Raw genomic sequence first — 12,562 nt, 5'->3', positions numbered from 1 at the left:
TCCATCCCCAAACATGCTTTTCTATATTATTAAAGTATTATATTTCTGAGTAAATTTTTCTATTTTTTCATTTAAATTCTGTGCAATTTTGTTATTTGTAAATAGTTTTTCCCATTATATTTTTCTACTTGCTATTGTTCTTACATACAAAAGTTTTTAAAAATATATTTGTGTAACTACTCATCTCGGTGGATATTCTTAATTTTCATTAAACTGTCAATTCTGTTTGTGGTAAAAGTATGCCATCTAAGCTGGATGTGGTGGCACATGCCTGTAATCCCAGCACTGTGAGGCTGAGACAGGAGGACCACTGAAAGCTCTAGGCCAGCCTGGGCTACCTAGTGAGTTCAAGGTCAGTCTGAAGTACATAACAACATGACACCCTGTCTCAAAAAACAAAAACACAAAAACAAAGTACACCATCTATAACAGTTTTACTTCTTCCTATCTATTGGGTGTTTTGTTTTTTTTTCTTTAACAAATTCTATGTTATCATACAAAGTACTCTGAAGTAAGGACATTTTATGATTCAGTTCAACTCTATAATTTAAAACAGCAAAAACCACAACACAGGAGAAACAGGTGAAGAAGACAAACACTATCCTGTAATGACTATATTTTCAGTGAGCAAGTGAGCAATGCCCTTTAAGACCAGGCCCAAAACTGGCAGCTCACAGCACTGTTCTCTTGTTCTTTGGAAGTCTGCCCCATGCTGTGGAGCAGGAGCTCCAGGACCCCGCTAGGGTGTCACTTATGCAGGACTCACCTGCATGTGCAGATTTTGGCAAAGCAGCTGCCAGGCAGGGCTGGGGGTGAGGATTGCTGGGGAGGAAGCTATGTCCTCTGCCATCAGTGTGGTCCCCAAAACAAGTGTTTCACATCTGGATGGGTGATGCTACCATGACCCAATGTTTTGTGCCAGGGAGGAGCCTGCTTCTAGGTGATAGCTGTTTGGCATCTGCTATGCCCAGGAGCATTACAGGGGACCCTTCTCCCTGGAGCCCAGAGACCTGCATGGTGATAAGTTACCTTCAAACACCAGAGCCCTTGGAAAGCTATGAGAAGAGTAAGTGCTCAGGAGCACATTTCCAGTTAAGTGGAAAAAAGTAAACAGTTTCCCGGTATATCAGCAAGAGCTAGCTTTAGAAAATGTGCAAAAACAAAGATTCAGCGCTAGGCATGGCGTCATGTGCCTGTAATCCCAGCACTTAGGAAGCTGGGGCAAGAGGATCACTGAGTTTGAGGCCAGCCTGGACTACATAGACCCTGCCTAAAAAATCAACAAAAACAGATCCAATTCCAAAAGCAACTACAAATAAAAATTATCCTCTTAAGAAATGGCCCATTGAGTGTCCTGAGGGGCCAGGTAGGGAAGCAGTGCAGGAATTCAAAAAATTTAATAAATGTATATGTAGATACAAACTGACAAGGACTTGTATTCAAGAAAAGTTGCAGGTTAGCTTTCTGAGAAGGCTCTGGGGAAATGGTACCTAGCCACTAGACTAGAAAGATGATGTCTTTTTACTTTTCTTGTTGCTGAGACAAAATACCTGAGACCTAAATTTAAAGGAGGAGAGGTGTATTTCAGTTCACAGTCTGTAGAGGTTTCAGTCCATAATCAGCTGGCTTCAAGGCAGTGTGTGACATGGCAGAAGGACATTGCAGAACAAAAACAGTTCTTGGCATGGCAGGCAGGAGGCAGCAAGTAGCATCAGGCAGCAGCAGGAAGCTTGCTTTCCCTCTCTTTATACATATTCCATCCAGGATATGAACCTATCAATTGGTACCACTCACATTCAGGGTGAGGCTTCCATTATCCACACCCAGAACTATGCTAAACCCATTTAATTATCACACACTCTTAATCCCAGTATCACACACCCTAGATTCAGCCATCTGAAAAGCCTCACCTATGAACACATGAAGTTTTGGAAAGGTATCTAGATATAAGCTGTAAGAGACGAGATGGGAGGTAGGGATGGGAGAAATAAGACAAGAACAATATTTGAATAAACATGAACAGCTAAAAAACGTAAGGATTTAGGCTTATTAGTAATCTAAGAATTATAAATTGAAAAAATATTTTAGGTAGGTGTGTGTGTGTGTAACATCTAGCCAATAGAAACATCTGCCCACACTACAAAAAGAATGTTAAAAAAAAAAAAAAAGATGGCCCCTTGACCCAGGCATTTATCTTCTATGTACAAAGATAAATGTCATTAGATATCATAACTAAAAGATTAGAAAATAGTTGACTAAACATGATAGACTGTTTTGTGCTTTAGAATTTTACTTTTTTTGTGGTTGTTTTTTGGTTTTTTTGGTACCAGGGTTCGAACCCAGGACCTTGGGCTTGCAAGGCAGGCGGCGGAACCACTGAGCTAAATCCCCAGCCCTGAATTTTACTTTTTTTATTGGTACATAATTACATTTCTTGTGGGGAGTTGGTACATGTACATAACACAATTCCTTTTTTCCATCCCCTTTCCTTCCTCTCCCTCTCCCTCCCTCCATCACTTGATCCCATCCTTTGTTTTTGTTGGTGGCGATGGTGGTGGTTTTTGGTTTTTTGGAGACAGAGTCTCGCTTTGTGATTCAGGATGGCCCTGAACTCACCATATAGCCCAGCTCAAGGTAATCATTTTGCCATAGCCTCCTGAGTGCTGGGATTATAGGCATTACCACCATGCCCAGCTTTATCTCATTTTCTTTTGTGACAGACCTGTGGCCTTATTTCCTACCATCTTTTATTTTGTTCTTTATATTTTGGATTTCTCACATAAGAGAAACCATGTGATATTTAAGCTTATGTGTCTCATCTGTTTCACATAACATTATGGTCTCAAAGTGTATCCATTTTCCTACAAATGACTCAAGTTTGTCCTCTGTGGCAGAGTAGTACTCTATTATGTAAACATGCCACATTTTTTATCCATTCTCTTGTTGATGGACATACAGGCTGCTTCCAAGATTTAGCTATTATGAGTTGTGCAGCTATAAACATGGGTATGCATCGATCACTGTAATATGATGTCTCTAACTTGCCAAAAGATAACTAGAAGGGGGAGTCAATGAGTAAAATGGAATTTCTATTTTTAGATTTTTGAGGAATTCCCCATTCTGATTTCCATAATGGTTGTACTAGTTTATATTCTCACCAAAAATCTAAAAGTGCCCTCCCTCATGTTATGGCCGAGCAAGTTTGAACAATAGAGATGCACCACACTCTGTGTCAGATTTGAGCCCATTTATTATAGCCGGCAGCCAAGGAGAGGGTAGCCCAGAATGTTTCCTTGGCAATGGGAAACAGTTTGATTTCACCTTTTAAATCATGCTTTCAGTTGGGGAGGGCTCAGGGGAGAGCAAGCAGAATCTTATAGAAGCAGAACCATGCTAGGTTAGTGGAGGGTACAAGGAAGTTTCACACACACTAGGTGAGCTACAAAACATCTTCCAACTGCAGCAAGTTTACTGCCAAGCAGGATGTTGGGGTTTTGGGTGCTTTGTTCAAGCACAGGTACAAAATGACATTGAAGCACAACATGGGAGTCGGGTTGGCTATCACACCTGCACCCTCTCCTGCATTTGTTACTATTTGAATTTTTTTTTTTTTTTTTTTTTTTGGTACTGGAGATCAAACTCGGGACCTTGTGCTTGTGAGGCAAGCGGTGGAACCACTGAGCTAAATCCTCAGCCCACTATTTGATTTCTTGACAGCCATTCTTGCTGGAGTAAGGCAGAATCTCAGTGTTATCAGAAGCCCCTTCTAAAAGTGGCTCAACAAATAAATATTACCAGGTTCTGGGTTGTTCGTCTCTCCTTCTGGAGTTGGATTCCAGGTTCTTTGCATCTCGAACAAAGAAATAATGAGCAAAGAGCAGTAGCCAAATATATTTGAAAAAGTAAAAGTGAAGATTGAGAGAGATACTGGCTCTGCAGAGCAAGCGTGGGCCGAGGAAAAGAGGAAAAAGCAAGATAAAGAACACCCTGGAGAAAGCAGGGCAGACTATCATGAGGAAAGCCATGATAGCAAGCCCTTCTTGGTGACTTTGTCCTTTTATACTGCCCAAATCTCAAGGAAACCCATGAGAACTTATACGTATGGGTCTTCAGGAGGCAGTGCTGGGATCCCATACCTCAGGCTGAAGTCAGGTCTAGGCCATTCTATTGAAAACCTGCTCAGGTTCTCAGTAGTCTATGTGCAGGGGTTTGGGAACTGTTCTGCACATGTTTTCCAGGGTTTTGTAATTAACAGGTCATGCCTACTACCCCAGCCAGCTTTGCCACACCCTAATGTCCTATCAGAATCACCTGGAGGGTTTAAAAAAATTATGAAACCCAGCACAAACACTAGACCAATTAAAGCAGAATCTGATGGGAGGCAGATGTCACCACTTTTTAAAAAAAGTGTTCAACAATTCTTGTTACACATAGACTTCATATAGGGTAGATATAGAGACACTGCAATAGGGCCATATCCAAGAAGCAGAATAAAGTTCAGTGGTTGGAAAATTTAGTACGAGGATGTATCAGGAATTAAAGGATTATAGCTAAATCAACCTAGCAGCATTCTTACTGAAGACAGGCCAGAGTGGTCATACACAACCTGAAGGAGTGATGGAGGGCAAGAGGCTTGATCAGATACTGATAGTGAGGAGTTCTTGATAAACTAAATCAGCAGGGTTCTTTTGCTGAAACAATTTTACAAGGAAGTACACAGATGGATCCTGGGGGAAGGTTCAAAAGCCTGACTAAACCCGGTGCATTCCCAGAACTCAGCAGGCTGAGTGAGGTAGGAGGATCACTGCTAGTTCAAGGCCACCCTGGGCTACATACTTAGTGAGTTCAAGGCAGACCTGAAATACATAGTAAGGCCTTGTCTGAAAAACAAAAATAACAACAAAAGCCTGACTTAAGTTTGGCTAAGCAAAGAATCATCAGCTCCTAGGTGAATCCAATGGTCAGCCAAGATAATAGGAAGTATGAGGGATAAGAGGATTCTGGCTAAACTGACCTAGCAGCATTCTTGCTGAAGATAGGCCAGGGCCTAAATTCTCAATGTTGAAGCACACCAGAGCTTAGTCTTCAGCCCACTTCTTGTCTTTCCTGTGGATACCAGCTCTCTCCATCAGAGGTTTTCAACACTAGGGCACAATAGAATCATAATAAAGCTTCCAAAATTACCAGTGTTTATGGCCTACCTCCAGAGAATATGATTCCATTTGTCTGCAGTGGGTGGAGAACTGCTCTAAGTGATCTCACCCAAATTCATAGTACCAAGTACTATCTATGTAATTAATAATTATAAAATACTTTGCCCAACATCAACAGAATACACATCCTCAAAATACGTTCAGTATTCGCTAGGACATTCTATTATGAGCCACAAAACAAGTTGTATCAAGCATGTTCTCAAATCACAATGTAATCAATTTAAAATCAAGAAGGAAAGATTGCTGGAAAATCCTACAGTGTTTGGAGATTAAGTAACAGACTTCCAAATAATAAGTGCATCAAGGAAAATATTTCAAGAGAAATTTTTAAATAATTTAACAAAAGGCAAATGAAAATACAACTTAATAAAATGTTTGGGATGTGACAAAAATAATTATAATGGAAATTTACACCATTAATTGTATTTATGAGAAAAATCTAAAATCAGTAATGTGTTTTGGTCCACTTTCCATTACTGTGACAAAAGTACTGTACCTGAAAAATTAAAAGGGAAAGTGGGGTTAGGGATTTAGCTCAGTGGTGCTGTGCCTACCTAGCAAGCACAAGGTCCTAAGTTCGATTGTCGGTACCAAAAAAAAAAAGAGAAAAGTGTGTTTTGGCCCACAATTTCAAAGGTTTAGGCCTTGGTAGATCTTGTTGTTTTGGGCCCATAATAGCACCGTACATCATGGTGAAAGTGTATTGCAGAGGAGGCAAAGAGAGACACAGGCAATAACTTGGGTCCCAGTATCCTCTTCAAGGGCATGCCCCCAGGGACCTAACTTACTTCTGTTACCCCTCCTAAAGGTTCTCCCACCTCCCAGGCTGGTGACCAAGCCTTTAATACATTTGAGGTATACTCCAGATACAAACCATAGCAGTAAGTTTCCATTTTAGAAAATCAGAAAAAGAAGAGCAAATTAAACTGAAACTAAGCAGAAAAAAAGAAAAAAGAAAATTGGAGCAGAAATAAATGGATCAAAAACAAGAAATAAAAATCAATGAAAACAAATATTGATTAACCTTTAGCCAGTCTAGCCAATAGAAAGAGAGATAAGATACAAATTACTACTATTAGAAATTAATGAGGGGGAACCTGACATGGTGGTGCATGCCTGTAATCCCAGCACCTGAGAGGCTGAGGTAGGAGAATCACTTCAAGTTTCAGGCCAACCTGAGTTACATAGCAAATTGAAGGCCAGCCTGGAGTTCTTAATGAGATCCTGTCTCAAAAAAAAAAAAAAGAAAAGAAAAGAAAAGAAAGGAGGGACCATCACTACTGCTCCTACGGGCATGAAAAGGATGATAAAGGAAAATTATGACAGTGCTATGCCCATAAATTTGATGGCTTAGACAAAATTGATCGATTCCTTGAAAGACACAATCTACCAAAACTGACCCAAAGAGAAATAATCTGAATAGGCCTATGTCTACTAAATAAATTGATAATAACCTTTCAGAACAGAAATTATACCAGGCCCAAATGGTTTCACTGGTGAAATATATAAACATTCATGAAAATAATGGTGCCTGTTCTCTACAATCTCTTCAGAAAACAGAAACAGAGGGATTGTTTCCTAACTCAGTCTATGAGATTAGCATTGCCAAATACCAAAAGCAAAGATATTTCAAGAAAGGAACACAAGGGCTGGGAATTTAGCTCTGTGGTTCTGCCACCTGCCTTGAAAGCACAAAGTCCTGAGTTTGATCCCAGGTACCAAAAAAAAAGAAAGAAAGAAAAAGAAACAGAAACTTCCAGGCATGGTGGTGCACTCCTGTAATCCTAGGACTCAGGAGGCTGAGGCAGGAGGATCACCATGAGTTCAAGGCCAGCCTGAACTACATAGTGAGACCCTGTCTCCAAAAAAAGAAAGAAATGAAAACTATAACCAATGTCTCATGAACATAGATACAGAAATCCTCAACAAAATATTAGAAAACCAAACCTAACAATGTTTAAAAGGAAATACATTCCATGACAAAGTAAGATGTATTCCAGGTGTGCAAGGCTGGTTCACGTCTTTTTTTTTTTTTTTTTTTTTTTTGAAACAGAGCCTTGCTATGTAGAGCAGGCTGGCCTTGAACTCACTATGCACCACAGGCAGGACTTAAACTCGAGGCAATCCTCCTGCCTCCACCTCCCAAATGCTGGGATTACAGGCATGGGCCACCAAGCTAGGCCAGTTCAACATTTAAAAATCAATTGATACAATCTATCACCTTAACAGGGTAACAGATGAAAATCATATGAACATATAGATAAAGTATTTGAAAAAATCCAACACTTATATGATAACACACATACATACACACCCTCAGTAGTGAGGAATGGAGAACAACTTTGTCAACTGGATAAACAACATGTATAAGAATTTAAAGCTAACATTAATTAATGATCAGAAACTAGATGCTTTCCTCAAATATATAACCTAATGATGCATCTTAAGGTCTTAGACAAGCACAATCCAAATGTGAAACAAATAGGAGGAAAGAAATTACTGGGGCTGGGGATTTAGCTCAATGGCACTGCATCTGCCTCTCAAGCACAAGGTCCTGAGTTCTATCTCTGAAACTGAAAGGGGAAAAAAAAATTACAGTAGACCCTTGACTTACGAACTCAGTTCATTTGTGTGGGGTGGTTGTGACTCAAGTTGGTCAGTTGAAGGCTCAGGCTCCCCTACACAACCTTCAAAGTCTCTCTCCTATACACAGGTAGATCTCAGTGTCCTTAGAGAGACATTAGCCCAGGATTTTTCAGTTGACCCCACACAGGAAAGGATGTTGTAATGTCCTTCCAGAACTCTTTAGGGTTAAATCTGTATCTGAGACCCTCTGGAAGCATAAGCGGCTGGCATTCGGGTCATAACTCAAGACTTTGGTTGTAAGTTAAAACTAAAATTCTGGTCATAACCTGAGTTATCTGTATGTCAGGCCAGTCATAACTCAAGGGTCCACTATATAAAGATCACAGCAAAGTGGTGCCGTGACATCTGCAGGTACTGGTAAGTCAGGCCCAGGATGTAGAGTGGCTGTGCCTGACCTTGAGTCTGACATGAGCTCTGGTGGAGTAGAGAGTAGGGGGTGGTGGTAGGGGGTGGAGGGAGAAGGAGGAGGATGCAAATCACTTATAAGTGGACCCAAGCAGGACCTGAAGCCCAAGTTCCAAGAAGGTGAACAAGTACTGCGCTCTCATAGGCCTTTTCTTTATGAAGCCAGGTGTGTAAATGTTGCCATGAGGGACAAACAAGTAAAATACTTTATACATTACAGTGGTTGGAATAAAAATTGGGATGATTGGGTTCCAGAAAGCAGAGTACTCAAATATGTGGACACCAATCTGCAGAACACAGCAAGAACTTCAAAAGGCCAATCAGGAGCAATATGCAGAGGGAAAGATGAGAGGGGCTGCTCCAGGAAAGAAGACATCTGGTCTGCAACAGAAAAACGTTGAAGTGAAAACAAAACAAAAACAAACAAACAAAAAGCCCCTGGTAATGGAGATGTTGGCAGTACCAGTGAGACACCTCAGCCTCCTTGGAAGAAGAGGGCCCAGGTAGAGCCTACTGTTGAAAATGAAGAAACATTTATGAACATAGTTGAAGTTAAAGATCCCCGAAGAGCTAAAACCATGGCATGTTGATGACTAAGACTTAATTACTAGACAGAAACAGCTCTTCTACCTTCCTGCCAAGAAGAATGTGGATTCCATTCCAGAGGACTATGTGAATTTTAAGAAATCTCCAGGAAATACAGATAATAAGGACTATACTGTTATGAGGTTGTAGCAGGGATAAAAGAATACTTCAATGTGTTGCTGGGCACTCAGCTCCTCTACAAATCTGAGACACCACAGTACACGGAGATCCTTGCCAATCACCCTGATGCACCCATGTCGCAGGTGTATGGAGCACCACATCTACTGAGATTATATGTATGAATTGGAGCGATGTTGACCTACACACCTCTGGATGAGAAGAGCCTTGCTTTATTAACTGGATATCTTCTTGATTTCCTCAACCATCTGGCGAAGAATTCAGCAACTTCGTTTAGTGCCAGTGATTATGAAGTGGCCCCTCCTGAGTACCATCAGAAAGCAGTGTGAGAGGCATCTGTTTTGATCTCTGTCAACACATTTTTTCCTAGTTCTTCTCTTCTACAAATGATGTACCTTGAAGATGTTAGTGTATAACAGAGTTGATGTTTGTTTTGTTTGACTTTAAATGGAGAAAATGAAAGGGGTTACAGCTTTTTTCTTTTTTACTTTTCTTTCATTTCAAAGTTGCTACCAGAATATTCAGTAATGGCCAACAGAGAGACATGGTGTAGAGTGTTTTATTACTTAGTTGACAAAGCTGCTTTTGAATGCTGGTGGTTCTATTCCTTTGATACTATGTACTTTTATAATACGTGTTAGTGCTATAAGACAAAATGCTCTGATTCCTAGTGCCAAAGGCCCAATTCAGTGTATATAACTGAACACACTCATCCATTTGTGCTCTTTTTTTTTTTTTTTTTTTTTTTGGTACTGGGGATTGAACTCAGGTCCCTATGCTTGTGAGGCAGGCGGCAGAACCACTGAGCTAAATCCCCGGCCCTGCGCTCTTTTTTTTTAAACAGTGCTTAAAGGGCCCATCCTTTGCAAGTCATCCAAATTGTTCCTTAGGCATTTTATCTTTGCTAAAATCATTGAAGAATAGTGAATTGTTTCATGGTTCATGTGTCTAATGCACTTTTTAACATGAGACACAGTGCATTGTGTGGTTACAATTTTCTGGAAAAGTCAGTCTTTTAGGAATTTTAAGATCTTCAATAAATTTTTTCTTTGAATGTCAAAAGAGATCACAACAGAAATTAATGAAATCAAGACTAAAAATAATACAAAGGATCAATGAATCAAGGAGTTGGTTCTTTGAAAGAATGGGAAGGGGATCTGGGAATGGGGAGAGATGGAAGAGGGGAGGGGGAGAGGAAGTAAAAAGGATGGAGAAGTGATAGCGTATGTACACATCCTCCCATGATGAGTGTATATATTATATACTGAAAACATATATTAATTTAAAAATTGATAAAAAAAAAAAAGAAGAAACTGGATGTTTTCCTCCTGAGATCAGGAATAAGAAACAAGCATCATCACCCATATTCAACTTCATACTGTAATTCTTAGGCTATGCAATTGGACAAGTAAAGAAAATGAATTTCTAATGAACCTTAGCACTAAACATCAATACTTGATAACATCAGAAAGAAGGAACAGCTAGACATGTGCCTTTCAAATGAAAAACATATCATCCTCTATGATAAGTTTTTGTCAAAAAATTGCATGTGTGATGAAGCTCTAGGTCAGTGATGGCAAACCTTTTAGAGCTTTCAGTGATACACACAGCCTGCTGCAGCATGTGTGCCATAGGTTCATCACCACTGCTCTAGGTCCAAATCCCATTTACAGGAAATAGAGGGAATAAAAGACATTTAAATGGCATAATGGAGATGACTTTATCAAAATCCAGACAGCTCAATTTCTTCAACAAATGTATTGCAAGGATAAAATCTATGGATTTTGTAATTAAATGAAAATTTAAATTATAGTTAAGGGATATAACAACCAATTATAACATGCAGTCTTTGAGTCTTGATTCAAAAATCTTAAAAAGGGGGTTTTCATGTGATAATCAGAGATATTTGAAATAGTTAAGAAATTACTACTAATTTTCTAAGGCATAATAATGCATCTGGTTATGTTATTTTAGAAAGAGTATTAAGAGAAGTCAAATTGTCACTATTTTCAGGTGATGTGACTTTTTTTTTTTTTGAAACAGGGTTTTGATGTGTATTTCAGGCTTGAACTCACTATGTAGCCCAGGCTGGCCTCAAATTCAAGGCAATCCTCCTATCTCAGCCTCCTGGTGCTGGGATCATAGGCATGTGCCATCACACCCAGTCCTGTGAACTTATATACTGTATAGAAAATCCTAAAGATTCCACCAAGAAAATAAAATTATTAGAAATAATAAATCCAACAAAATTGCAGGATACAAAATCACCATACAAAAATCAGTAGCACTGCTATATGGCAATAAGGAATTACCTGAAATGGAAATTTTTTAATTAAAATTTTGGATGTTCTTGATCCTTTAATATCTCATCCAAAATAACAGATTTAATTTCTAAATCCTCAAACTTACAAATATATCTGGAGGTCTGAATGGGTTCCTCAGGATCCAAGTTTCTGAAAACATACATTCTTGTCTTCTCCATCATTGCAGAGATGGGGGTTGTCCTTGGCCCACTTCATACCCCAGACATCTTTCTGCTCCAGTTTTAATAGCTCACCAATTACTTGTTGTCCTGTACTGTCTTTTACCCGAGCATCCAAGTCAAAAAAAGAACTCCTGAGATGTCTATGAGAGCAAAATAGCTAGAGTTGCAATTCAAAGATAACTAGTAGACTCAACAATTAAGAGAATACTTTTGAATCAACCCAACATTAGGGAGACTGTATCTCTGAATGGTGCCAGACTCATGACCCACAATCAATGTCTTATCAGATGCAGTTATTGTACAAATTGGATCTCTTGTGCCTTGAATGGCTTTACTATAATCAGGCTCCCCATCCACTGATCCAGAAGGAGTATCATCAACATGATAAATTCTTTCTCTCCCTTCGTTTCAAGATCCCGTGATCTGATTAAGTTCCAATGCTGTGAGCTTCTTTGCCACACGATATTGACAGATATAAAATGCTTCTTTCAAAGCTGCTATAATATGGGTTTTGGTCATTGTAACAAATAGTGGTACAGTATTAATGTACTTGGGATCCAAGGGTGTTCCAATCAAGTTACAAAGAACTAGCACAAACTGAGGATGGCTTTCATCAGCTTTTATAACCAAAATGCAGAAATTGCCACAGGTGGTGATAGAAATAAGACTCTTCACATATTTAACATATTTCTTGTTGACTTTTGTATACTAAAAGACAACACAGGGCCAGGTATTTAGCTCAGTGGCACCGTGCCTGCCTTGCAAGCACAAGGTCCTCAATTCGATCTCAGGTACCAAAAACAAAACAAACAAACAAATAAACAAAAAAGACAACACAGAACTCAGGATGATCCGGTCTGGTATACACATAAACTACAGTATTTGAGCAATAGCCCCACTTATTTTTTTTTAATTCTTTTATTGGTACATTTTAGGTATACAACACATTTACATTTCTCATTGGGAACTTGTACCTTTACGTGATGCATCTTGGTTCTTATTTTTTCCCCATTCCTAGCCCTCCCTTCACCCCCTCCACCTTTCCCTATTTACAAAGACTTTGTTTTCATTTTTTCCATTTCTCATAATT

The 12,562-nt window shown here is 39.4% G+C and overlaps 2 pseudogenes; one reads left to right on the top strand and one right to left on the bottom strand.

Annotated features, from left to right (window-relative positions):
• Positions 1 to 199: 199 nt before the first annotated feature.
• On the top strand, positions 200 to 11,340 carry LOC147820965 (mortality factor 4-like protein 1 pseudogene; annotated as a pseudogene).
• Positions 11,320 to 12,342, bottom strand: LOC147820964 (WD repeat-containing protein 35 pseudogene; annotated as a pseudogene).
• Positions 12,343 to 12,562: the final 220 nt, after the last annotated feature.

This window comes from Heterocephalus glaber, unplaced genomic scaffold (genome assembly GCF_053883595.1).
Source record: "Heterocephalus glaber isolate CG9 unplaced genomic scaffold, H.glaber_assembly_v1.0 deba00001781, whole genome shotgun sequence".
NCBI lineage: Eukaryota > Metazoa > Chordata > Mammalia > Rodentia > Bathyergidae > Heterocephalus > Heterocephalus glaber.
The sequence above is the reverse complement of the archived record's forward strand: the minus strand, read 5'-3'. Positions and strand labels throughout refer to the sequence as shown.